The 24,322-nt window shown below is 39.1% G+C and overlaps 13 non-coding genes across 13 annotated transcripts; all 13 read right to left on the bottom strand.

The window, feature by feature from the left end:
- Positions 1–1,979: 1,979 nt before the first annotated feature.
- On the bottom strand, positions 1,980–2,051 carry TRNAE-UUC (transfer RNA glutamic acid (anticodon UUC)). The gene has a single exon. It is a non-coding gene; the product is annotated as a tRNA-Glu (tRNA).
- Positions 2,052–5,858: 3,807 nt separating this feature from the next.
- TRNAE-UUC (transfer RNA glutamic acid (anticodon UUC)) lies at positions 5,859–5,930 on the bottom strand. The gene has a single exon. It is a non-coding gene; the product is annotated as a tRNA-Glu (tRNA).
- Positions 5,931–8,370: 2,440 nt separating this feature from the next.
- TRNAE-UUC (transfer RNA glutamic acid (anticodon UUC)) lies at positions 8,371–8,442 on the bottom strand. The gene has a single exon. It is a non-coding gene; the product is annotated as a tRNA-Glu (tRNA).
- Positions 8,443–9,631: 1,189 nt separating this feature from the next.
- TRNAE-UUC (transfer RNA glutamic acid (anticodon UUC)) lies at positions 9,632–9,703 on the bottom strand. The gene has a single exon. It is a non-coding gene; the product is annotated as a tRNA-Glu (tRNA).
- Positions 9,704–10,892: 1,189 nt separating this feature from the next.
- TRNAE-UUC (transfer RNA glutamic acid (anticodon UUC)) lies at positions 10,893–10,964 on the bottom strand. The gene has a single exon. It is a non-coding gene; the product is annotated as a tRNA-Glu (tRNA).
- A 1,190-nt stretch (positions 10,965–12,154) lies between these two features.
- Positions 12,155–12,226, bottom strand: TRNAE-UUC (transfer RNA glutamic acid (anticodon UUC)). The gene has a single exon. It is a non-coding gene; the product is annotated as a tRNA-Glu (tRNA).
- Positions 12,227–13,415: 1,189 nt separating this feature from the next.
- Positions 13,416–13,487, bottom strand: TRNAE-UUC (transfer RNA glutamic acid (anticodon UUC)). Its single transcript has one exon. It is a non-coding gene; the product is annotated as a tRNA-Glu (tRNA).
- Positions 13,488–16,042: 2,555 nt separating this feature from the next.
- On the bottom strand, positions 16,043–16,114 carry TRNAE-UUC (transfer RNA glutamic acid (anticodon UUC)). Its single transcript has one exon. It is a non-coding gene; the product is annotated as a tRNA-Glu (tRNA).
- A 1,190-nt stretch (positions 16,115–17,304) lies between these two features.
- Positions 17,305–17,376, bottom strand: TRNAE-UUC (transfer RNA glutamic acid (anticodon UUC)). Its single transcript has one exon. It is a non-coding gene; the product is annotated as a tRNA-Glu (tRNA).
- A 1,190-nt stretch (positions 17,377–18,566) lies between these two features.
- Positions 18,567–18,638, bottom strand: TRNAE-UUC (transfer RNA glutamic acid (anticodon UUC)). Its single transcript has one exon. It is a non-coding gene; the product is annotated as a tRNA-Glu (tRNA).
- Positions 18,639–20,436: 1,798 nt separating this feature from the next.
- Positions 20,437–20,508, bottom strand: TRNAE-UUC (transfer RNA glutamic acid (anticodon UUC)). Its single transcript has one exon. It is a non-coding gene; the product is annotated as a tRNA-Glu (tRNA).
- A 2,441-nt stretch (positions 20,509–22,949) lies between these two features.
- On the bottom strand, positions 22,950–23,021 carry TRNAE-UUC (transfer RNA glutamic acid (anticodon UUC)). The gene has a single exon. It is a non-coding gene; the product is annotated as a tRNA-Glu (tRNA).
- A 1,189-nt stretch (positions 23,022–24,210) lies between these two features.
- On the bottom strand, positions 24,211–24,282 carry TRNAE-UUC (transfer RNA glutamic acid (anticodon UUC)). Its single transcript has one exon. It is a non-coding gene; the product is annotated as a tRNA-Glu (tRNA).
- Positions 24,283–24,322: the final 40 nt, after the last annotated feature.

The raw sequence follows: 24,322 nt of genomic DNA, 5'->3' as shown, positions 1-24,322 counted from the left end.
GTTTAGCTTCTCTGGAGAATCTTTTGATTGACTGATTTTCCCATATAATGAAATGCTGGCATTTTTGGAGACCTTTTGGCACCTTTGCCGTCATGTTCCTTGTGTCCAAAAGATACTTGGGAGTAAAATCTGTCACCGAAAAGAAAGGTTTTGGCAACCTTGTGGAAGCTAAAAGCACCCGTTCTAAAGTGCTCTTGGAGGAAGTAAGTTTTTGCAAAGGTGGCGTGGCCTTCTTTGATATCAGCAATATGCCTTAAAAGGGTTTAAACGAGTAAAACTATTAGAGTGTCAGTGTCTTGATGTTAATGCAAGGTGCATTGAATCTAATTTTTTGACATGTTTGCAAGACATGACCTTATTGGAAGGTCCTGGATTGGTAAAAAACTAATCTATCTGCATATAATCCTCAAGGGACGCTTTCTTGTGCTTTAGGCAGAAGCGACAATTTCCATTTCAAGCAAAAGTCATTTTTTCCCTGCCAAATAATAAAAAAAATTTATTGAATGTTGATGTGTTCTTTAGAAAGTCCTGTTCTGTGCACATAAAATGTTACGTGTAGTAAATTCTCTCATCCAGGATGTATTGGAATACGATGTTTATTTCTATAATCTGACTAGGAGCAATCTTCAATCCAGTGCGGATAGAATAGTAAACCGGAGACATTAACTTATATGGGTGAGATTAAAAGGTGATTAAAGAAGAAAAGCTAAGGACAATTCCCATACCGGGAGTCGAACCCGGGCCGCCTGGGTGAAATCCAGGAATCCTAACCGCTAGACCATATGGGAAGCTCTGTCACCCTTTCTCTAGAGTGGGTAACACAAGACAACCAAAAGTTCTTGGCATTTTGAAAGGTTTCCTAAAATGATTTGTTTTCACCTCTATGTCTGAAAAAACAGGAATCCTAAATGCCAGACCAAGTGAAAAGCTTAACTTATTTTGACACGGATCGGTTGACATAAGGAGAAGGTTGCCTGAAGATTATGTAAGAAAAGGAAGCTCTTGCAAAAAGGCATTATCCTCTTTGGAGCGGGGTTAAACATTGAGCTATGTTTGGGAGCTCACAAACTCCACACTTCGCAAGATTCTTCATACATCTTCTGGAATAAATATATCACAGCACTGCATTGATAGGCTGCTTTAGGTCAAGAAAAGAAAGCCACCAAGCATGATGTTCTACCACCTGAATGAAAAATCAAGAAGAACCTTAAGCAATACGCCAAATGCAAGCCCTTGCCATGCCTGGTTAAATGGTAAATCGTTTAGCTTCTCTGGAGAATCTTTTGATTGACTGATTTTCCCATATAATGAAATGCTGGAATTTTTGGAGACCTTTTGGCACCTTTGCCGTCATGTTCCTTGTGTCCAAAAGATACTTGGGAGTAAAATCTGTCACCGAAAAGTAAAGGTTTTGGCAACCTTGCGGAAGCTAAAAGTACCCGTTCTAAAGTGCTCTTGGAGGAAGTAAGTTTTTGCAAAGGTAGCGTGGCCTTCTTTGATATCAGCAATATGCCTTAAAAGGGTTTAAACGAGTAAAACTATTAGAGCGTCAGTGTCTTGATGTTAATGCAAGGTGCATTGAATCTAATTTTTTGACATGTTTGCAAGACATGACTTCATTGGAAGGTCCTGGATTGGTAAAAAAACTAATCTATCTGCATATAATCCTCAAGGGACGCTTTCTTGTGCTTTAGGCAGAAGCGACAATTTCCATTTCAAGCAAAAGTCATTTTTTCCCTGCCAAATAATAAAAATTTTTTATTGAATGTTGATGTGTTCTTTAGAAAAGTCCTGTTCTGTGCACATAAAATGTTACGTGTAGTAAATTCTCTCATCCAGGATGTATTGGAATACGATGTTTATTTCTATAATCTGACTAGGAGCAATCTTCAATCCAGTGCGGATAGAATAGTAAACCGGAGACATTAACTTATATGGGTGAGATTAAAAGGTGATTAAAGAAGAAAATCTAAGGACAATTCCCATACCGGGAGTCGAACCCGGGCCGCCTGGGTGAAAACCAGGAATCCTAACCGCTAGACCATATGGGAAGCTCTGTCACCTTATCTCTAGAGTGGGTAACACAAGACAACCAAAAGTTCTTGGCATTTTGAAAGGTTTCCTAAAATGATTTGTTTTCACCTCTATGTCTGAAAAAACAGGAATCCTAAATGCCAGACCAAGTGAAAAGCTTAACTTATTTTGACACGGATCGGTTGACATAAGGAGAAGGTTGCCTGAAGATTATGTAAGAAAAGGAAGCTCTTGCAAAAAGGCATTATCCTCTTTGGAGCGGGGTTAAACATTGAGCTATGTTTGGGAGCTCACAAACTCCACACTTCGCAAGATTCTTCATACATCTTCTGGAATAAATATATCACAGCACTGCATTGATAGGCTGCTTTAGGTCAAGAAAAGAAAGCCACCAAGCATGATGTTCTACCACCTGAGTGAAAAATCAAGAAGAACCTTAAGCAATACGCCAAATGCAAGCCCTTGCCATGCCTGGTTAAATGGTAAATCGTTTAGCTTCTCTGGAGAATCTTTTGATTGACTGATTTTCCCATATAATGAAATGCTGGCATTTTTGGAGACCTTTTGGCACCTTTGCCGTCATGTTCCTTGTGTCCAAAAGATACTTGGGAGTAAAATCTATCACCGAAAAGAAAGGTTTTGGCAACCTTGTGTAAGCTAAAAGCACCCGTTCTAAAGTGCTCTTGGAGGAAGTAAGTTTTTGCAAAGGTGGCGTGGCCTTCTTTGATATCAGCAATATGCCTTAAAAGGGTTTAAACGAGTAAAACTATTAGAGCGTCAGTGTCTTGATGTTAATGCAAGGTGCATTGAATCTAATTTTTTGACATGTTTGCAAGACATGACTTCATTGGAAGGTCCTGGATTGGTAAAAAACTAATCTATCTGCATATAATCCTCAAGGGACGCTTTCTTGTGCTTTAGGCAGAAGCGACAATTTCCATTTCAAGCAAAAGTCATTTTTTCCCTGCCAAATAATAAAAAAATTTCATTGAATGTTGATGTGTTCTTTAGAAAAGTCCTGTTCTGTGCACATAAAATGTTACGTGTAGTAAATTCTCTCATCCAGGATGTATTGGAATACGATGTTTATTTCTATAATCTGACTAGGAGCAATCTTCAATCCAGTGCGGATAGAATAGTAAACCGGAGACATTAACTTATATGGGTGAGAAGAAAAAGAAGAAAAGCTAAGGACAATTCCCATACCGGGAGTCGAACCAGGGCCGCCTGGGTGAAAACCAGGAATCCTAACCGCTAGACCATATGGGAAGCTCTGTCACCTTTTCTCTAGAGTGGGTAACACAAGACAACCAAAAGTTCTTGGCATTTTGAAAGGTTTCCTAAAATGATTTGTTTTCACCTCTATGTCTGAAAAAACAGGAATCCTAAATGCCAGACCAAGTGAAAAGCTTAACTTATTTTGACACGGATCGGTTGACATAAGGAGAAGGTTGCCTGAAGATTATGCAAGAAAAGGAAGCTCTTGCAAAAAGGCATTATCCTCTTTGGAGCGGGGTTAAACATTGAGCTATGTTTGGGAGCTCACAAACTCCACACTTCGCAAGATTCTTCATACATCTTCTGGAATAAATATATCACAGCACTGCATTGATAGGCTGCTTTAGGTCAAGAAAAGAAAGCCACCAAGCATGATGTTCTACCACCTGAGTGAAAAATCAAGAAGAACCTTAAGCAATACGCCAAATGCAAACCCTTGCCATGCCTGGTTAAATGGTAAATCGTTTAGCTTCTCTGGAGAATCTTTTGATTGACTGATTTTCCCATATAATGAAATGCTGGCATTTTTGGAGACCTTTTGGCACCTTTGCCGTCATGTTCCTTGTGTCCAAAAGATACTTGGGAGTAAAATCTGTCACCGAAAAGAAAGGTTTTGGCAACCTTGCGGAAGCTAAAAGTACCCGTTCTAAAGTGCTCTTGGAGGAAGTAAGTTTTTGCAAAGGTGGCGTGGCCTTCTTTGATATCAGCAATATGCCTTAAAAGGGTTTAAACGAGTAAAACTATTAGAGCGTCAGTGTCTTCATGTTAATGCAAGGTGCATTGAATCTAATTTTTTGACATGTTTGCAAGACATGACTTCATTGGAAGGTCCTGGATTGGTAAAAAACTAATCATCTGCATATAATCCTCAAGGGACGCTTTCTTGTGCTTTAGGCAGAAGCGACAATTTCCATTTCAAGCAAAAGTCATTTTTTCCCTGCCAAATAATAAAAAAATTTTATTGAATGTTGATGTGTTCTTTAGAAAAGTCCTGTTCTGTGCACATAAAATGTTACGTGTAGTAAATTCTCTCATCCAGGATGTATTGGAATACGATGTTTATTTCTATAATCTGACTAGGAGCAATCTTCAATCCAGTGCGGATAGAATAGTAAACCGGAGACATTAATTTATATGGGTGAGATTAAAATGTGATTAAAGAAGAAAAGCTAAGGACAATTCCTATACCGGGAGTCGAACCCGGGCCGCCTGGGTGAAAACCAGGAATCCTAACCGCTAGACCATATGGGAAGCTCTGTCACCTTTTCTCTAGAGTGGGTAACACAAGACAACCAAAAGTTCTTGGCATTTTGAAAGGTTTCCTAAAATGATTTGTTTTCACCTCTATGTCTGAAAAAACAGGAATCCTAAATGCCAGACCAAGTGAAAAGCTTAACTTATTTTGACACGGATCGGTTGAAAGGTTTCCTAAAATGATTTATTTTCACCTCTATGTCTGAAAAAACAGGAATCCTAAATGCCAGACCAAGTGAAAAGCTTAACTTATTTTGACACGGATCGGTTGACATAAGGAGAAGGTTGCCTGAAGATTATGCAAGAAAAGGAAGCTCTTGCAAAAAGGCATTATCCTCTTTGGAGCGGGGTTAAACATTGAGCTATGTTTGGGAGCTCACAAACTCCACACTTCGCAAGATTCTTCATACATCTTCTGGAATAAATATATCACAGCACTGCATTGATAGGCTGCTTTAGGTCAAGAAAAGAAAGCCACCAAGCATGATGTTCTACCACCTGAGTGAAAAATCAAGAAGAACCTTAAGCAATACGCCAAATGCAAACCCTTGCCATGCCTGGTTAAATGGTAAATCGTTTAGCTTCTCTGGAGAATCTTTTGATTGACTGATTTTCCCATATAATGAAATGCTGGCATTTTTGGAGACCTTTTGGCACCTTTGCCGTCATGTTCCTTGTGTCCAAAAGATACTTGGGAGTAAAATCTGTCACCGAAAAGAAAGGTTTTGGCAACCTTGCGGAAGCTAAAAGTACCCGTTCTAAAGTGCTCTTGGAGGAAGTAAGTTTTTGCAAAGGTGGCGTGGCCTTCTTTGATATCAGCAATATGCCTTAAAAGGGTTTAAACGAGTAAAACTATTAGAGCGTCAGTGTCTTGATGTTAATGCAAGGTGCATTGAATCTAATTTTTTGACATGTTTGCAAGACATGACTTCATTGGAAGGTCCTGGATTGGTAAAAAACTAATCTATCTGCATATAATCCTCAAGGGACGCTTTCTTGTGCTTTAGGCAGAAGCGACAATTTCCATTTCAAGCAAAAGTCATTTTTTCCCTGGCAAATAATAAAAAAATTTTATTGAATGTTGATGTGTTCTTTAGAAAAGTCCTGTTCTGTGCACATAAAATGTTACGTGTAGTAAATTCTCTCATCCAGGATGTATTGGAATACGATGTTTATTTCTATAATCTGACTAGGAGCAATCTTCAATCCAGTGCGGATAGAATAGTAAACCGGAGACATTAACTTATATGGGTGAGATTAAAAGGTGATTAAAGAAGAAAATCTAAGGACAATTCCCATACCGGGAGTCGAACCCGGGCCGCCTGGGTGAAAACCAGGAATCCTAACCGCTAGACCATATGGGAAGCTCTGTCACCTTTTCTCTAGAGTGGGTAACACAAGACAACCAAAAGTTCTTGGCATTTTGAAAGGTTTCCTAAAATGATTTGTTTTCACCTCTATGTCTGAAAAAACAGGAATCCTAAATGCCAGACCAAGTGAAAAGCTTAACTTATTTTGACACGGATCGGTTGACATAAGGAGAAGGTTGCCTGAAGATTATGTAAGAAAAGGAAGCTCTTGCAAAAAGGCATTATCCTCTTTGGAGCGGGGTTAAACATTGAGCTATGTTTGGGAGCTCACAAACTCCACACTTCGCAAGATTCTTCATACATCTTCTGGAATAAATATATCACAGCACTGCATTGATAGGCTGCTTTAGGTCAAGAAAAGAAAGCCACCAAGCATGATGTTCTACCACCTGAGTGAAAAATCAAGAAGAACCTTAAGCAATACGCCAAATGCAAGCCCTTGCCATGCCTGGTTAAATGGTAAATCGTTTAGCTTCTCTGGAGAATCTTTTGATTGACTGATTTTCCCATATAATGAAATGCTGGCATTTTTGGAGACCTTTTGGCACCTTTGCCGTCATGTTCCTTGTGTCCAAAAGATACTTGGGAGTAAAATCTATCACCGAAAAGAAAGGTTTTGGCAACCTTGTGTAAGCTAAAAGCACCCGTTCTAAAGTGCTCTTGGAGGAAGTAAGTTTTTGCAAAGGTGGCGTGGCCTTCTTTGATATCAGCAATATGCCTTAAAAGGGTTTAAACGAGTAAAACTATTAGAGCGTCAGTGTCTTGATGTTAATGCAAGGTGCATTGAATCTAATTTTTTGACATGTTTGCAAGACATGACTTCATTGGAAGGTCCTGGATTGGTAAAAAACTAATCTATCTGCATATAATCCTCAAGGGACGCTTTCTTGTGCTTTAGGCAGAAGCGACAATTTCCATTTCAAGCAAAAGTCATTTTTTCCCTGCCAAATAATAAAAAAATTTCATTGAATGTTGATGTGTTCTTTAGAAAAGTCCTGTTCTGTGCACATAAAATGTTACGTGTAGTAAATTCTCTCATCCAGGATGTATTGGAATACGATGTTTATTTCTATAATCTGACTAGGAGCAATCTTCAATCCAGTGCGGATAGAATAGTAAACCGGAGACATTAACTTATATGGGTGAGAAGAAAAAGAAGAAAAGCTAAGGACAATTCCCATACCGGGAGTCGAACCAGGGCCGCCTGGGTGAAAACCAGGAATCCTAACCGCTAGACCATATGGGAAGCTCTGTCACCTTTTCTCTAGAGTGGGTAACACAAGACAACCAAAAGTTCTTGGCATTTTGAAAGGTTTCCTAAAATGATTTGTTTTCACCTCTATGTCTGAAAAAACAGGAATCCTAAATGCCAGACCAAGTGAAAAGCTTAACTTATTTTGACACGGATCGGTTGACATAAGGAGAAGGTTGCCTGAAGATTATGCAAGAAAAGGAAGCTCTTGCAAAAAGGCATTATCCTCTTTGGAGCGGGGTTAAACATTGAGCTATGTTTGGGAGCTCACAAACTCCACACTTCGCAAGATTCTTCATACATCTTCTGGAATAAATATATCACAGCACTGCATTGATAGGCTGCTTTAGGTCAAGAAAAGAAAGCCACCAAGCATGATGTTCTACCACCTGAGTGAAAAATCAAGAAGAACCTTAAGCAATACGCCAAATGCAAACCCTTGCCATGCCTGGTTAAATGGTAAATCGTTTAGCTTCTCTGGAGAATCTTTTGATTGACTGATTTTCCCATATAATGAAATGCTGGCATTTTTGGAGACCTTTTGGCACCTTTGCCGTCATGTTCCTTGTGTCCAAAAGATACTTGGGAGTAAAATCTGTCACCGAAAAGAAAGGTTTTGGCAACCTTGCGGAAGCTAAAAGTACCCGTTCTAAAGTGCTCTTGGAGGAAGTAAGTTTTTGCAAAGGTGGCGTGGCCTTCTTTGATATCAGCAATATGCATTAAAAGGGTTTAAACGAGTAAAACTATTAGAGCGTCAGTGTCTTCATGTTAATGCAAGGTGCATTGAATCTAATTTTTTGACATGTTTGCAAGACATGACTTCATTGGAAGGTCCTGGATTGGTAAAAAACTAATCATCTGCATATAATCCTCAAGGGACGCTTTCTTGTGCTTTAGGCAGAAGCGACAATTTCCATTTCAAGCAAAAGTCATTTTTTCCCTGCCAAATAATAAAAAATTTTTATTGAATGTTGATGTGTTCTTTAGAAAAGTCCTGTTCTGTGCACATAAAATGTTACGTGTAGTAAATTCTCTCATCCAGGATGTATTGGAATACGATGTTTATTTCTATAATCTGACTAGGAGCAATCTTCAATCCAGTGCGGATAGAATAGTAAACCGGAGACATTAATTTATATGGGTGAGATTAAAATGTGATTAAAGAAGAAAAGCTAAGGACAATTCCCATACCGGGAGTCGAACCCGGGCCGCCTGGGTGAAAACCAGGAATCCTAACCGCTAGACCATATGGGAAGCTCTGTCACCTTTTCTCTAGAGTGGGTAACACAAGACAACCAAAAGTTCTTGGCATTTTGAAAGGTTTCCTAAAATGATTTGTTTTCACCTCTATGTCTGAAAAAACAGGAATCCTAAATGCCAGACCAAGTGAAAAGCTTAACTTATTTTGACACGGATCGGTTGACATAAGGAGAAGGTTGCCTGAAGATTATGCAAGAAAAGGAAGCTCTTGCAAAAAGGCATTATCCTCTTTGGAGCGGGGTTAAACATTGAGCTATGTTTGGGAGCTCACAAACTCCACACTTCGCAAGATTCTTCATACATCTTCTGGAATAAATATATCACAGCACTGCATTGATAGGCTGCTTTAGGTCAAGAAAAGAAAGCCACCAAGCATGATGTTCTACCACCTGAGTGAAAAATCAAGAAGAACCTTAAGCAATACGCCAAATGCAAACCCTTGCCATGCCTGGTTAAATGGTAAATCGTTTAGCTTCTCTGGAGAATCTTTTGATTGACTGATTTTCCCATATAATGAAATGCTGGCATTTTTGGAGACCTTTTGGCACCTTTGCCGTCATGTTCCTTGTGTCCAAAAGATACTTGGGAGTAAAATCTATCACCGAAAAGAAAGGTTTTGGCAACCTTGTGTAAGCTAAAAGCACCCGTTCTAAAGTGCTCTTGGAGGAAGTAAGTTTTTGCAAAGGTGGCGTGGCCTTCTTTGATATCAGCAATATGCCTTAAAAGGGTTTAAACGAGTAAAACTATTAGAGCGTCAGTGTCTTGATGTTAATGCAAGGTGCATTGAATCTAATTTTTTGACATGTTTGCAAGACATGACTTCATTGGAAGGTCCTGGATTGGTAAAAAACTAATCTATCTGCATATAATCCTCAAGGGACGCTTTCTTGTGCTTTAGGCAGAAGCGACAATTTCCATTTCAAGCAAAAGTCATTTTTCCCCTGCCAAATAATACAAAATTTTCATTGAATGTTGATGTGTTCTTTAGAAAAGTCCTGTTCTGTGCACATAAAATATTACGTGTAGTAAATTCTCTCATCCAGGATGTATTGGAATACGATGTTTATTTCTATAATCTGACTAGGAGCAATCTTCAATCCAGTGCGGATAGAATAGTAAACCGGAGACATTAACTTATATGGGTGAGATTAAAATGTGACTAAAGAAGAAAAGCTAAGGACATTTCCCATACCGGGAGTCGAACCCGGGCCGCCTGGGTGAAAACCAGGAATCCTAACCGCTAGACCATATGGGAAGCTCTGTCACCTTTTCTCTAGAGTGGGTAACACAAGACAACCAAAAGTTCTTGGCATTTTGAAAGGTTTCCTAAAATGATTTGTTTTCACCTCTATGTCTGAAAAAACAGGAATCCTAAATGCCAGACCAAGTGAAAAGCTTAACTTATTTTGACACGGATCGGTTGACATAAGGAGAAGGTTGCCTGAAGATTATGCAAGAAAAGGAAGCTCTTGCAAAAAGGCATTATCCTCTTTGGAGCGGGGTTAAACATTGAGCTATGTTTGGGAGCTCACAAACTCCACACTTCGCAAGATTATTCATACATCTTCTGGAATAAATATATCACAGCACTGCATTGATAGGCTGCTTTAGGTCAAGAAAAGAAAGCCACCAAGCATTATGTTCTACCACCTGAGTGAAAAATCAAGAAGAACCTTAAGCAATACGCCAAATGCAAACCCTTGCCATGCCTGGTTAAATGGTAAATCGTTTAGCTTCTCTGGAGAATCTTTTGATTGACTGATTTTCCCATATAATGAAATGCTGGCATTTTTGGAGACCTTTTGGCACCTTTGCCGTCATGTTCCTTGTGTCCAAAAGATACTTGGGAGTAAAATCTATCACCGAAAAGAAAGGTTTTGGCAACCTTGTGTAAGCTAAAAGCACCCGTTCTAAAGTGCTCTTGGAGGAAGTAAGTTTTTGCAAAGGTGGCGTGGCCTTCTTTGATATCAGCAATATGCCTTAAAAGGGTTTAAACGAGTAAAACTATTAGAGCGTCAGTGTCTTGATGTTAATGCAAGGTGCATTGAATCTAATTTTTTGACATGTTTGCAAGACATGACTTCATTGGAAGGTCCTGGATTGGTAAAAAACTAATCTATCTGCATATAATCCTCAAGGGACGCTTTCTTGTGCTTTAGGCAGAAGCGACAATTTCCATTTCAAGCAAAAGTCATTTTTCCCCTGCCAAATAATACAAAATTTTCATTGAATGTTGATGTGTTCTTTAGAAAAGTCCTGTTCTGTGCACATAAAATATTACGTGTAGTAAATTCTCTCATCCAGGATGTATTGGAATACGATGTTTATTTCTATAATCTGACTAGGAGCAATCTTCAATCCAGTGCGGATAGAATAGTAAACCGGAGACATTAACTTATATGGGTGAGATTAAAATGTGACTAAAGAAGAAAAGCTAAGGACAATTCCCATACCGGGAGTCGAACCCGGGCCGCCTGGGTGAAAACCAGGAATCCTAACCGCTAGACCATATGGGAAGCTCTGTCACCTTTTCTCTAGAGTGGGTAACACAAGACAACCAAAAGTTCTTGGCATTTTGAAAGGTTTCCTAAAATGATTTGTTTTCACCTCTATGTCTGAAAAAACAGGAATCCTAAATGCCAGACCAAGTGAAAAGCTTAACTTATTTTGACACGGATCGGTTGACATAAGGAGAAGGTTGCCTGAAGATTATGCAAGAAAAGGAAGCTCTTGCAAAAAGGCATTATCCTCTTTGGAGCGGGGTTAAACATTGAGCTATGTTTGGGAGCTCACAAACTCCACACTTCGCAAGATTCTTCATACATCTTCTGGAATAAATATATCACAGCACTGCATTGATAGGCTGCTTTAGGTCAAGAAAAGAAAGCCACCAAGCATGATGTTCTACCACCTGAGTGAAAAATCAAGAAGAACCTTAAGCAATACGCCATATGCAAGCCCTTGCCATGCCTGGTTAAATGGTAAATCGTTTAGCTTCTCTGGAGAATCTTTTGATTGACTGATTTTCCCATATAATGAAATGCTGGCATTTTTGGAGACCTTTTGGCACCTTTGCCGTCATGTTCCTTGTGTCCAAAAGATACTTGGGAGTAAAATCTGTCACCGAAAAGAAAGGTTTTGGCAACCTTGCGGAAGCTAAAAGTACCCGTTCTAAAGTGCTCTTGGAGGAAGTAAGTTTTTGCAAAGGTGGCGTGGCCTTCTTTGATATCAGCAATATGCCTTAAAAGGGTTTAAACGAGTAAAACTATTAGAGCATCAGTGTCTTGATGTTAATGCAAGGTGCATTGAATCTAATTTTTTGACATGTTTGCAAGACATGACTTCATTGGAAGGTCCTGGATTGGTAAAAAACTAATCTATCTGCATATAATCCTCAAGGGACGCTTTCTTGTGCTTTAGGCAGAAGCGACAATTTCCATTTCAAGCAAAAGTCATTTTTTCCCTGCCAAATAATAAAAAATTTTTTATTGAATGTTGATGTGTTCTTTAGAAAAGTCCTGTTCTGTGCACATAAAATGTTACGTGTAGTAAATTCTCTCATCCAGGATGTATTGGAATACGATGTTTATTTCTATAATCTGACTAGGAGCAATCTTCAATCCAGTGCGGATAGAATAGTAAACCGGAGACATTAACTTATATGGGTGAGATTAAAAGGTGACTAAAGAAGAAAAGCTAAGGACAATTCCCATACCGGGAGTCGAACCCGGGCCGCCTGGGTGAAAACCAGGAATCCTAACCGCTAGACCATATGGGAAGCTCTGTCACCTTTTCTCTAGAGTGGGTAACACAAGACAACCAAAAGTTCTTGGCATTTTGAAAGGTTTCCTAAAATGATTTGTTTTCACCTCTATGTCTGAAAAAACAGGAATCCTAAATGCCAGACCAAGTGAAAAGCTTAACTTATTTTGAAACGGATCGGTTGACATAAGGAGAAGGTTGCCTGAAGATTATGCAAGAAAAGGAAGCTCTTGCAAAAAGGCATTATCCTCTTTGGAGCGGGGTTAAACATTGAGCTATGTTTGGGAGCTCACAAACTCCACACTTCGCAAGATTCTTCATACATCTTCTGGAATAAATATATCACAGCACTGCATTGATAGGCTGCTTTAGGTCAAGAAAAGAAAGCCACCAAGCATGATGTTCTACCACCTGAGTGAAAAATCAAGAAGAACCTTAAGCAATACGCCAAATGCAAACCCTTGCCATGCCTGGTTAAATGGTAAATCGTTTAGCTTCTCTGGAGAATCTTTTGATTGACTGATTTTCCCATATAATGAAATGCTGGCATTTTTGGAGACCTATTGGCACCTTTGCCGTCATGTTCCTTGTGTCCAAAAGATACTTGGGAGTAAAATCTATCACCGAAAAGAAAGGTTTTGGCAACCTTGTGTAAGCTAAAAGCACCCGTTCTAAAGTGCTCTTGGAGGAAGTAAGTTTTTGCAAAGGTGGCGTGGCCTTCTTTGATATCAGCAATATGCCTTAAAAGGGTTTAAACGAGTAAAACTATTAGAGCGTCAGTGTCTTGATGTTAATGCAAGGTGCATTGAATCTAATTTTTTGACATGTTTGCAAGACATGACTTCATTGGAAGGTCCTGGATTGGTAAAAAACTAATCTATCTGCATATAATCCTCAAGGGACGCTTTCTTGTGCTTTAGGCAGAAGCGACAATTTCCATTTCAAGCAAAAGTCATTTTTTCCCTGCCAAATAATAAAAAATTTTCATTGAATGTTGATGTGTTCTTTAGAAAAGTCCTGTTCTGTGCACATAAAATATTACGTGTAGTAAATTCTCTAAACCAGGATGTATTGGAATACGATGTTTATTTCTATAATCTGACTAGGAGCAATCTTCAATCCAGTGCGGATAGAATAGTAAACCGGAGACATTAACTTAAATGGGTGAGATTAAAATGTGATTAAAGAAGAAAAGCTAAGGACAATTCCCATACCGGGAGTCGAACCCGGGCCGCCTGGATGAAAACCAGGAATCCTAACCGCTAGACCATATGGGAAGCTCTGTCACCTTTTCTCTAGAGTGGGTAACACAAGACAACCAAAAGTTCTTGGCATTTTGAAAGGTTTCCTAAAATGATTTGTTTTCACCTCTATGTCTGAAAAAACAGGAATCCTAAATGCCAGACCAAGTGAAAAGCTTAACTTATTTTGACACGGATCGGTTGACATAAGGAGAAGGTTGCCTGAAGATTATGCAAGAAAAGGAAGCTCTTGCAAAAAGGCATTATCCTCTTTGGAGCGGGGTTAAACATTGAGCTATGTTTGGGAGCTCACAAACTCCACACTTCGCAAGATTCTTCATACATCTTCTGGAATAAATATATCACAGCACTGCATTGATAGGCTGCTTTAGGTCAAGAAAAGAAAGCCACCAAGCATGATGTTCTACCACCTGAGTGAAAAATCAAGAAGAACCTTAAGCAATACGCCAAATGCAAACCCTTGCCATGCCTGGTTAAATGGTAAATCGTTTAGCTTCTCTGGAGAATCTTTTGATTGACTGATTTTCCCATATAATGAAATGCTGGCATTTTTGGAGACCTTTTGGCACCTTTGCCGTCATGTTCCTTGTGTCCAAAAGATACTTGGGAGTAAAATCTGTCACCGAAAAGAAAGGTTTTGGCAACCTTGCGGAAGCTAAAAGTACCCGTTCTAAAGTGCTCTTGGAGGAAGTAAGTTTTTGCAAAGGTGGCGTGGCCTTCTTTGATATCAGCAATATGCCTTAAAAGGGTTTAAACGAGTAAAACTATTAGAGCGTCAGTGTCTTCATGTTAATGCAAGGTGCATTGAATCTAATTTTTTGACATGTTTGCAAGACATGACTTCATTGGAAGGTCCTGGATTGGTAAAAAACTAATCATCTGCATATAATCCTCAAGGGACGCTTTCTTGTGCTTTAGGCAGAAGCGACAATTTCCATTTCAAGCAAAAGTCATTTTTTCCCTGCCAAATAATAAAAAATTTTTATTGAATGTTGATGTGTTCTTTAGAAAAGTCCTGTTCTGTGCACATAAAATGTTACGTGTAGTAAATTCTCTCATCCAGGATGTATTGGAATACGATGTTTATTTCTATAATCTGACTAGGAGCAATCTTCAATCCAGTGCGGATAGAATAGTAAACCGGAGACATTAACTTATATGGGTGAGATTAAAATGTGATTAAAGAAGAAAAGCTAAGGACAATTCCTATACCGGGAGTCGAACCCGGGCCGCCTGGGTGAAAACCAGGAATCCTAACCGCTAGACCATATGGGAAGCTCTGTCACCTTTTCTCTAGAGTGGGTAACACAAGACAACCAAAAGTTCTTGGCATTTTGAAAGGTTTCCTAAAATGATTTGTTTTCACCTCTATGTCAGAAAAAACAGGAATCCTAAATGCCAGACCAAGTGAAAAGCTTAACTTATTTTGACACGGATCGGTTGAAAGGTTTCCTAAAATGATTTGTTTTCACCTCTATGTCTGAAAAAACAGGAATCCTAAATGCGAGACCAAGTGAAAAGCTTAACTTATTTTGACACGGATCGGTTGACATAAGGAGAAGGTTGCCTGAAGATTATGCAAGAAAAGGAAGCTCTTGCAAAAAGGCATTATCCTCTTTGGAGCGGGGTTAAACATTGAGCTATGTTTGGGAGCTCACAAACTCCACACTTCGCAAGATTATTCATACATCTTCTGGAATAAATATATCACAGCACTGCATTGATAGGCTGCTTTAGGTCAAGAAAAGAAAGCCACCAAGCATTATGTTCTACCACCTGAGTGAAAAATCAAGAAGAACCTTAAGCAATACGCCAAATGCAAACCCTTGCCATGCCTGGTTAAATGGTAAATCGTTTAGCTTCTCTGGAGAATCTTTTGATTGACTGATTTTCCCATATAATGAAATGCTGGCATTTTTGGAGACCTTTTGGCACCTTTGCCGTCATGTTCCTTGTGTCCAAAAGATACTTGGGAGTAAAATCTATCACCGAAAAGAAAGGTTTTGGCAACCTTGTGTAAGCTAAAAGCACCCGTTCTAAAGTGCTCTTGGAGGAAGTAAGTTTTTGCAAAGGTGGCGTGGCCTTCTTTGATATCAGCAATATGCCTTAAAAGGGTTTAAACGAGTAAAACTATTAGAGCGTCAGTGTCTTGATGTTAATGCAAGGTGCATTGAATCTAATTTTTTGACATGTTTGCAAGACATGACTTCATTGGAAGGTCCTGGATTGGTAAAAAACTAATCTATCTGCATATAATCCTCAAGGGACGCTTTCTTGTGCTTTAGGCAGAAGCGACAATTTCCATTTCAAGCAAAAGTCATTTTTCCCCTGCCAAATAATACAAAATTTTCATTGAATGTTGATGTGTTCTTTAGAAAAGTCCTGTTCTGTGCACATAAAATATTACGTGTAGTAAATTCTCTCATCCAGGATGTATTGGAATACGATGTTTATTTCTATAATCTGACTAGGAGCAATCTTCAATCCAGTGCGGATAGAATAGTAAACCGGAGACATTAACTTATATGGGTGAGATTAAAATGTGACTAAAGAAGAAAAGCTAAGGACAATTCCCATACCGGGAGTCGAACCCGGGCCGCCTGGGTGAAAACCAGGAATCCTAACCGCTAGACCATATGGGAAGCTCTGTCACCTTTTCTCTAGAGTGGGTAACACAAGACAACCAAAAGTTCTTGGCATTTTGAAAGGTTTCCTAAAATGATTTGTTTTCACCTCTATGTCTGAAAAAACAGGAATCCTAAATGCCAGACCAAGTGAAAAGCTTAACTTATTTTGACACGGATCGGTTGACATAAGGAGAAGGTTGCCTGAAGATTATGCAAGAAAAGGAAGCTCTTGCAAAAAGGCATTATCCTCTTTGGAGCGGGGTTAAACATTGAGCTATGTTTGGGAGCTCACAAACTCCACACTTCGCAAGATTCTTCATACATCTTCTGGAATAAATATATCACAGCACTGCATTGATAGGCTGCTTTAGGTCAAGAAAAGAAAGCCACCAAGCATGATGTTCTACCACCTGAGTGAAAAATCAAGAAGAACCTTAAGCAATACGCCATATGCAAGCCCTTGCCATGCCTGGTTAAATGGTAAATCGTTTAGCTTCTCTGGAGAATCTTTTGATTGACTGATTTTCCCATATAATGAAATGCTGGCATTTTTGGAGACCTTTTGGCACCTTTGCCGTCATGTTCCTTGTGTCCAAAAGATACTTGGGAGTAAAATCTGTCACCGAAAAGAAAGGTTTTGGCAACCTTGCGGAAGCTAAAAGTACCCGTTCTAAAGTGCTCTTGGAGGAAGTAAGTTTTTGCAAAGGTGGCGTGGCCTTCTTTGATATCAGCAATATGCCTTAAAAGGGTTTAAACGAGTAAAACTATTAGAGCATCAGTGTCTTGATGTTAATGCAAGGTGCATTGAATCTAATTTTTTGACATGTTTGCAAGACATGACTTCATTGGAAGGTCCTGGATTGGTAAAAAACTAATCTATCTGCATATAATCCTCAAGGGACGCTTTCTTGTGCTTTAGGCAGAAGCGACAATTTCCATTTCAAGCAAAAGTCATTTTTTCCCTGCCAAATAATAAAAAATTTTTTATTGAATGTTGATGTGTTCTTTAGAAAAGTCCTGTTCTGTGCACATAAAATGTTACGTGTAGTAAATTCTCTCATCCAGGATGTATTGGAATACGATGTTTATTTCTATAATCTGACTAGGAGCAATCTTCAATCCAGTGCGGATAGAATAGTAAACCGGAGACATTAACTTATATGGGTGAGATTAAAATGTGACTAAAGAAGAAAAGCTAAGGACAATTCCCATACCGGGAGTCGAACCCGGGCCGCCTGGGTGAAAACCAGGAATCCTAACCGCTAGACCATATGGGAAGCTCTGTCACCTTTTCTCTAGAGTGGGTAACACAAGACAACCAAAAGTTCTTGGCATTTTGAAAGGTTTCCTAAAATGATTTGTTTTCACCTCTATGTCTGAAAAAACAGGAATCCTAAATGCCAGACCAAGTGAAAAGCTTAACTTATTTTGACACGGATCGGTTGACATAAGGAGAAGGTTGCCTGAAGATTATGCAAGAAAAGGAAGCTCTTGCAAAAAGGCATTATCCTCTTTGGAGCGGGGTTAAACATTGAGCTATGTTTGGGAGCTCACAAACTCCACACTTCGCAAGATTCTTCATACATCTTCTGGAATAAATATATCACAGCACTGCATTGATAGGCTGCTTTAGGTCAAGAAAAGAAAGCCACCAAGCATGATGTTCTACCACCTGAGTGAAAAATCAAGAAGAACCTTAAGCAATACGCCATATGCAAGCCCTTGCCATGCCTGGTTAAATGGTAAATCGTTTAGCTTCTCTGGAGAATCTTTTGATTGACTGATTTTCCCATATAATGAAATGCTGGCATTTTTGGAGACCTTTTGGCACCTTTGCCGTCATGTTCCTTGTGTCCAAAAGATACTTGGGAGTAAAATCTGTCACCGAAAAGAAAGGTTTTGGCAACCTTGCGGAAGCTAAAAGTACCCGTTCTAAAGTGCTCTTGGAGGAAGTAAGTTTTTGCAAAGGTGGCGTGGCCTTCTTTGATATCAGCAATATGCCTTAAAAGGGTTTAAACGAGTAAAACTATTAGAGCATCAGTGTCTTGATGTTAATGCAAGGTGCATTGAATCTAATTTTTTGACATGTTTGCAAGACATGACTTCATTGGAAGGTCCTGGATTGGTAAAAAACTAATCTATCTGCATATAATCCTCAAGGGACGCTTTCTTGTGCTTTAGGCAGAAGCGACAATTTCCATTTCAAGCAAAAGTCATTTTTTCCCTGCCAAATAATAAAAATTTTTTTATTGAATGTTGATGTGTTCTTTAGAAAAGTCCTGTTCTGTGCACATAAAATGTTACGTGTAGTAAATTCTCTCATCCAGGATGTATTGGAATACGATGTTTATTTCTATAATCTGACTAGGAGCAATCTTCAATCCAGTGCGGATAGAATAGTAAACCGGAGACATTAACTTATATGGGTGAGATTAAAAGGTGACTAAAGAAGAAAAGCTAAGGACAATTCCCATACCGGGAGTCGAACCCGGGCCGCCTGGGTGAAAACCAGGAATCCTAACCGCTAGACCATATGGGAAGCTCTGTCACCTCTTGGAGGAAGTAAGTTTTTGCAAAGGTGGCGTGGCCTTCTTTGATATCAGCAATATGCCTTAAAAGGGTTTAAACGAGTAAAACTATTAGAGCGTCAGTGTCTTGATGTTAATGCAAGGTGCATTGAATCTAATTTTTTGACATGTTTGCAAGACATGACTTCATTGGAAGGTCCTGGATTGGTAAAAAACTAATCTATCTGCATATAATCCTCAAGGGACGCTTTCTTGTGCTTTAGGCAGAAGCGACAATTTCCATTTCAAGCAAAAGTCATTTTTTCCCTGCCAAATAATAAAAAATTTTCATTGAATGTTGATGTGTTCTTTAGAAAAGTCCTGTTCTGTGCACATAAAATATTACGTGTAGTAAATTCTCTAAACCAGGATGTATTGGAATACGATGTTTATTTCTATAATCTGACTAGGAGCAATCTTCAATCCAGTGCGGATAGAATAGTAAACCGGAGACATTAACTTATATGGGTGAGATTAAAAGGTGATTAAAGAAGAAAAGCTAAGGACAATTCCCATACCGGGAGTCAAACCCGGGCCGCCTGGGTGAAAACCAGGAATCCTAACCGCTAGACCATATGGGAAGCTCTGTCACCTTTTCTCTAGAGTGGGTAACACAAGACAACCAAAAGTTCTTGGCATTTTGAAAGGTTTCCTAAAATGATTTGTTTTCACCTCTATGTCTGAAAAAACAGGAATCCTAAATGCCAGACCAAGTGAAAAGCTTAACTTATTTTGACACGGATCGGTTGACATAAGGAGAAGGTTGCCTGAAGATTATGCAAGAAAAGGAAGCTCTTGCAAAAAGGCATTATCCTCTTTGGAGCGGGGTTAAACATTGAGCTATGTTTGGGAGCTCACAAACTCCACACTTCGCAAGATTCTTCATACATCTTCTGGAATAAATATATCACAGCACTGCATTGATAGGCTGCTTTAGGTCAAGAAAAGAAAGCCACCAAGCATTATTTTCTACCACCTGAGTGAAAAATCAAGAAGAACCTTAAGCAATACGCCAAATGCAAACCCTTGCCATGCCTGGTTAAATGGTAAATCGTTTAGCTTCTCTGGAGAATCTTTTGATTGACTGATTTTCCCATATAATGAAATGCTGGCATTTTTGGAGACCTTTTGGCACCTTTGCCGTCATGTTCCTTGTGTCCAAAAGATACTTGGGAGTAAAATCTATCACCGAAAAGAAAGGTTTTGGCAACCTTGTGTAAGCTAAAAGCACCCGTTCTAAAGTGCTCTTGGAGGAAGTAAGTTTTTGCAAAGGTGGCGTGGCCTTCTTTGATATCAGCAATATGCCTTAAAAGGGTTTAAACGAGTAAAACTATTAGAGCGTCAGTGTCTTGATGTTAATGCAAGGTGCATTGAATCTAATTTTTTGACATGTTTGCAAGACATGACTTCATTGGAAGGTCCTGGATTGGTAAAAAACTAATCTATCTGCATATAATCCTCAAGGGACGCTTTCTTGTGCTTTAGGCAGAAGCGACAATTTCCATTTCAAGCAAAAGTCATTTTTCCCCTGCCAAATAATACAAAATTTTCATTGAATGTTGATGTGTTCTTTAGAAAAGTCCTGTTCTGTGCACATAAAATATTACGTGTAGTAAATTCTCTCATCCAGGATGTATTGGAATACGATGTTTATTTCTATAATCTGACTAGGAGCAATCTTCAATCCAGTGCGGATAGAATAGTAAACCGGAGACATTAACTTATATGGGTGAGATTAAAATGTGACTAAAGAAGAAAAGCTAAGGACATTTCCCATACCGGGAGTCGAACCCGGGCCGCCTGGGTGAAAACCAGGAATCCTAACCGCTAGACCATATGGGAAGCTCTGTCACCTTTTCTCTAGAGTGGGTAACACAAGACAACCAAAAGTTCTTGGCATTTTGAAAGGTTTCCTAAAATGATTTGTTTTCACCTCTATGTCTGAAAAAACAGGAATCCTAAATGCCAGACCAAGTGAAAAGCTTAACTTATTTTGACACGGATCGGTTGACATAAGGAGAAGGTTGCCTGAAGATTATGTAAGAAAAGGAAGCTCTTGCAAAAAGGCATTATCCTCTTTGGAGCGGGGTTAAACATTGAGCTATGTTTGGGAGCTCACAAACTCCACACTTCGCAAGATTCTTCATACATCTTCTGGAATAAATATATCACAGCACTGCATTGATAGGCTGCTTTAGGTCAAGAAAAGAAAGCCACCAAGCATGATGTTCTACCACCTGAGTGAAAAATCAAGAAGAACCTTAAGCAATACGCCAAATGCAAGCCCTTGCCATGCCTGGTTAAATGGTAAATCGTTTAGCTTCTCTGGAGAATCTTTTGATTGACTGATTTTCCCATATAATGAAATGCTGGCATTTTTGGAGACCTTTTGGCACCTTTGCCGTCATGTTCCTTGTGTCCAAAAGATACTTGGGAGTAAAATCTATCACCGAAAAGAAAGGTTTTGGCAACCTTGTGTAAGCTAAAAGCACCCGTTCTAAAGTGCTCTTGGAGGAAGTAAGTTTTTGCAAAGGTGGCGTGGCCTTCTTTGATATCAGCAATATGCCTTAAAAGGGTTTAAACGAGTAAAACTATTAGAGCGTCAGTGTCTTGATGTTAATGCAAGGTGCATTGAATCTAATTTTTTGACATGTTTGCAAGACATGACTTCATTGGAAGGTCCTGGATTGGTAAAAAACTAATCTATCTGCATATAATCCTCAAGGGACGCTTTCTTGTGCTTTAGGCAGAAGCGACAATTTCCATTTCAAGCAAAAGTCATTTTTTCCCTGCCAAATAATAAAAAAATTTCATTGAATGTTGATGTGTTCTTTAGAAAAGTCCTGTTCTGTGCACATAAAATGTTACGTGTAGTAAATTCTCTCATCCAGGATGTATTGGAATACGATGTTTATTTCTATAATCTGACTAGGAGCAATCTTCAATCCAGTGCGGATAGAATAGTAAACCGGAGACATTAACTTATATGGGTGAGAAGAAAAAGAAGAAAAGCTAAGGACAATTCCCATACCGGGAGTCAAACCCGGGCCGCCTGGGTGAAAACCAGGAATCCTAACCGCTAGACCATATGGGAAGCTCTGTCACCTTTTCTCTAGAGTGGGTAACACAAGACAACCAAAAGTTCTTGGCATTTTGAAAGGTTTCCTAAAATGATTTGTTTTCACCTCTATGTCTGAAAAAACAGGAATCCTAAATGCCAGACCAAGTGAAAAGCTTAACTTATTTTGACACGGATCGGTTGACATAAGGAGAAGGTTGCCTGAAGATTATGCAAGAAAAGGAAGCTCTTGCAAAAAGGCATTATCCTCTTTGGAGCGGGGTTAAACATTGAGCTATGTTTGGGAGCTCACAAACTCCACACTTCGCAAGATTCTTCATACATCTTCTGGAATAAATATATCACAGCACTGCATTGATAGGCTGCTTTAGGTCAAGAAAAGAAAGCCACCAAGCATTATTTTCTACCACCTGAGTGAAAAATCAAGAAGAACCTTAAGCAATACGCCAAATGCAAACCCTTGCCATGCCTGGTTAAATGGTAAATCGTTTAGCTTCTCTGGAGAATCTTTTGATTGACTGATTTTCCCATATAATGAAATGCTGGCATTTTTGGAGACCTTTTGGCACCTTTGCCGTCATGTTCCTTGTGTCCAAAAGATACTTGGGAGTAAAATCTATCACCGAAAAGAAAGGTTTTGGCAACCTTGTGTAAGCTAAAAGCACCCGTTCTAAAGTGCTCTTGGAGGAAGTAAGTTTTTGCAAAGGTTGCGTGGCCTTCTTTGATATCAGCAATATGCCTTAAAAGGGTTTAAACGAGTAAAACTATTAGAGCGTCAGTGTCTTGATGTTAATGCAAGGTGCATTGAATCTAATTTTTTGACATGTTTGCAAGACATGACTTCATTGGAAGGTCCTGGATTGGTAAAAAACTAATCTATCTGCATATAATCCTCAAGGGACGCTTTCTTGTGCTTTAGGCAGAAGCGACAATTTCCATTTCAAGCAAAAGTCATTTTTCCCCTGCCAAATAATACAAAATTTTCATTGAATGTTGATGTGTTCTTTAGAAAAGTCCTGTTCTGTGCACATAAAATATTACGTGTAGTAAATTCTCTCATCCAGGATGTATTGGAATACGATGTTTATTTCTATAATCTGACTAGGAGCAATCTTCAATCCAGTGCGGATAGAATAGTAAACCGGAGACATTAACTTATATGGGTGAGATTAAAATGTGACTAAAGAAGAAAAGCTAAGGACATTTCCCATACCGGGAGTCGAACCCGGGCCGCCTGGGTGAAAACCAGGAATCCTAACCGCTAGACCATATGGGAAGCTCTGTCACCTTTTCTCTAGAGTGGGTAACACAAGACAACCAAAAGTTCTTGGCATTTTGAAAGGTTTCCTAAAATGATTTGTTTTCACCTCTATGTCTGAAAAAACAGGAATCCTAAATGCCAGACCAAGTGAAAAGCTTAACTTATTTTGACACGGATCGGTTGACATAAGGAGAAGGTTGCCTGAAGATTATGCAAGAAAAGGAAGCTCTTGCAAAAAGGCATTATCCTCTTTGGAGCGGGGTTAAACATTGAGCTATGTTTGGGAGCTCACAAACTCCACACTTCGCAAGATTCTTCATACATCTTCTGGAATAAATATATCACAGCACTGCATTGATAGGCTGCTTTAGGTCAAGAAAAGAAAGCCACCAAGCATTATTTTCTACCACCTGAGTGAAAAATCAAGAAGAACCTTAAGCAATACGCCAAATGCAAACCCTTGCCATGCCTGGTTAAATGGTAAATCGTTTAGCTTCTCTGGAGAATCTTTTGATTGACTGATTTTCCCATATAATGAAATGCTGGCATTTTTGGAGACCTTTTGGCACCTTTGCCGTCATGTTCCTTGTGTCCAAAAGATACTTGGGAGTAAAATCTATCACCGAAAAGAAAGGTTTTGGCAACCTTGTGTAAGCTAAAAGCACCCGTTCTAAAGTGCTCTTGGAGGAAGTAAGTTTTTGCAAAGGTGGCGTGGCCTTCTTTGATATCAGCAATATGCCTTAAAAGGGTTTAAACGAGTAAAACTATTAGAGCGTCAGTGTCTTGATGTTAATGCAAGGTGCATTGAATCTAATTTTTTGACATGTTTGCAAGACATGACTTCATTGGAAGGTCCTGGATTGGTAAAAAACTAATCTATCTGCATATAATCCTCAAGGGACGCTTTCTTGTGCTTTAGGCAGAAGCGACAATTTCCATTTCAAGCAAAAGTCATTTTTCCCCTGCCAAATAATACAAAATTTTCATTGAATGTTGATGTGTTCTTTAGAAAAGTCCTGTTCTGTGCACATAAAATATTACGTGTAGTAAATTCTCTCATCCAGGATGTATTGGAATACGATGTTTATTTCTATAATCTGACTAGGAGCAATCTTCAATCCAGTGCGGATAGAATAGTAAACCGGAGACATTAACTTATATGGGTGAGATTAAAATGTGACTAAAGAAGAAAAGCTAAGGACATTTCCCATACCGGGAGTCGAACCCGGGCCGCCTGGGTGAAAACCAGGAATCCTAACCGCTAGACCATATGGGAAGCTCTGTCACCTTTTCTCTAGAGTGGGTAACACAAGACA

This window comes from Pelobates fuscus, chromosome 3 (assembly GCF_036172605.1).
Source record: "Pelobates fuscus isolate aPelFus1 chromosome 3, aPelFus1.pri, whole genome shotgun sequence".
In the NCBI taxonomy this organism is placed as follows: Eukaryota; Metazoa; Chordata; class Amphibia; order Anura; family Pelobatidae; genus Pelobates; species Pelobates fuscus.
The sequence above is the reverse complement of the archived record's forward strand: the minus strand, read 5'-3'. Positions and strand labels throughout refer to the sequence as shown.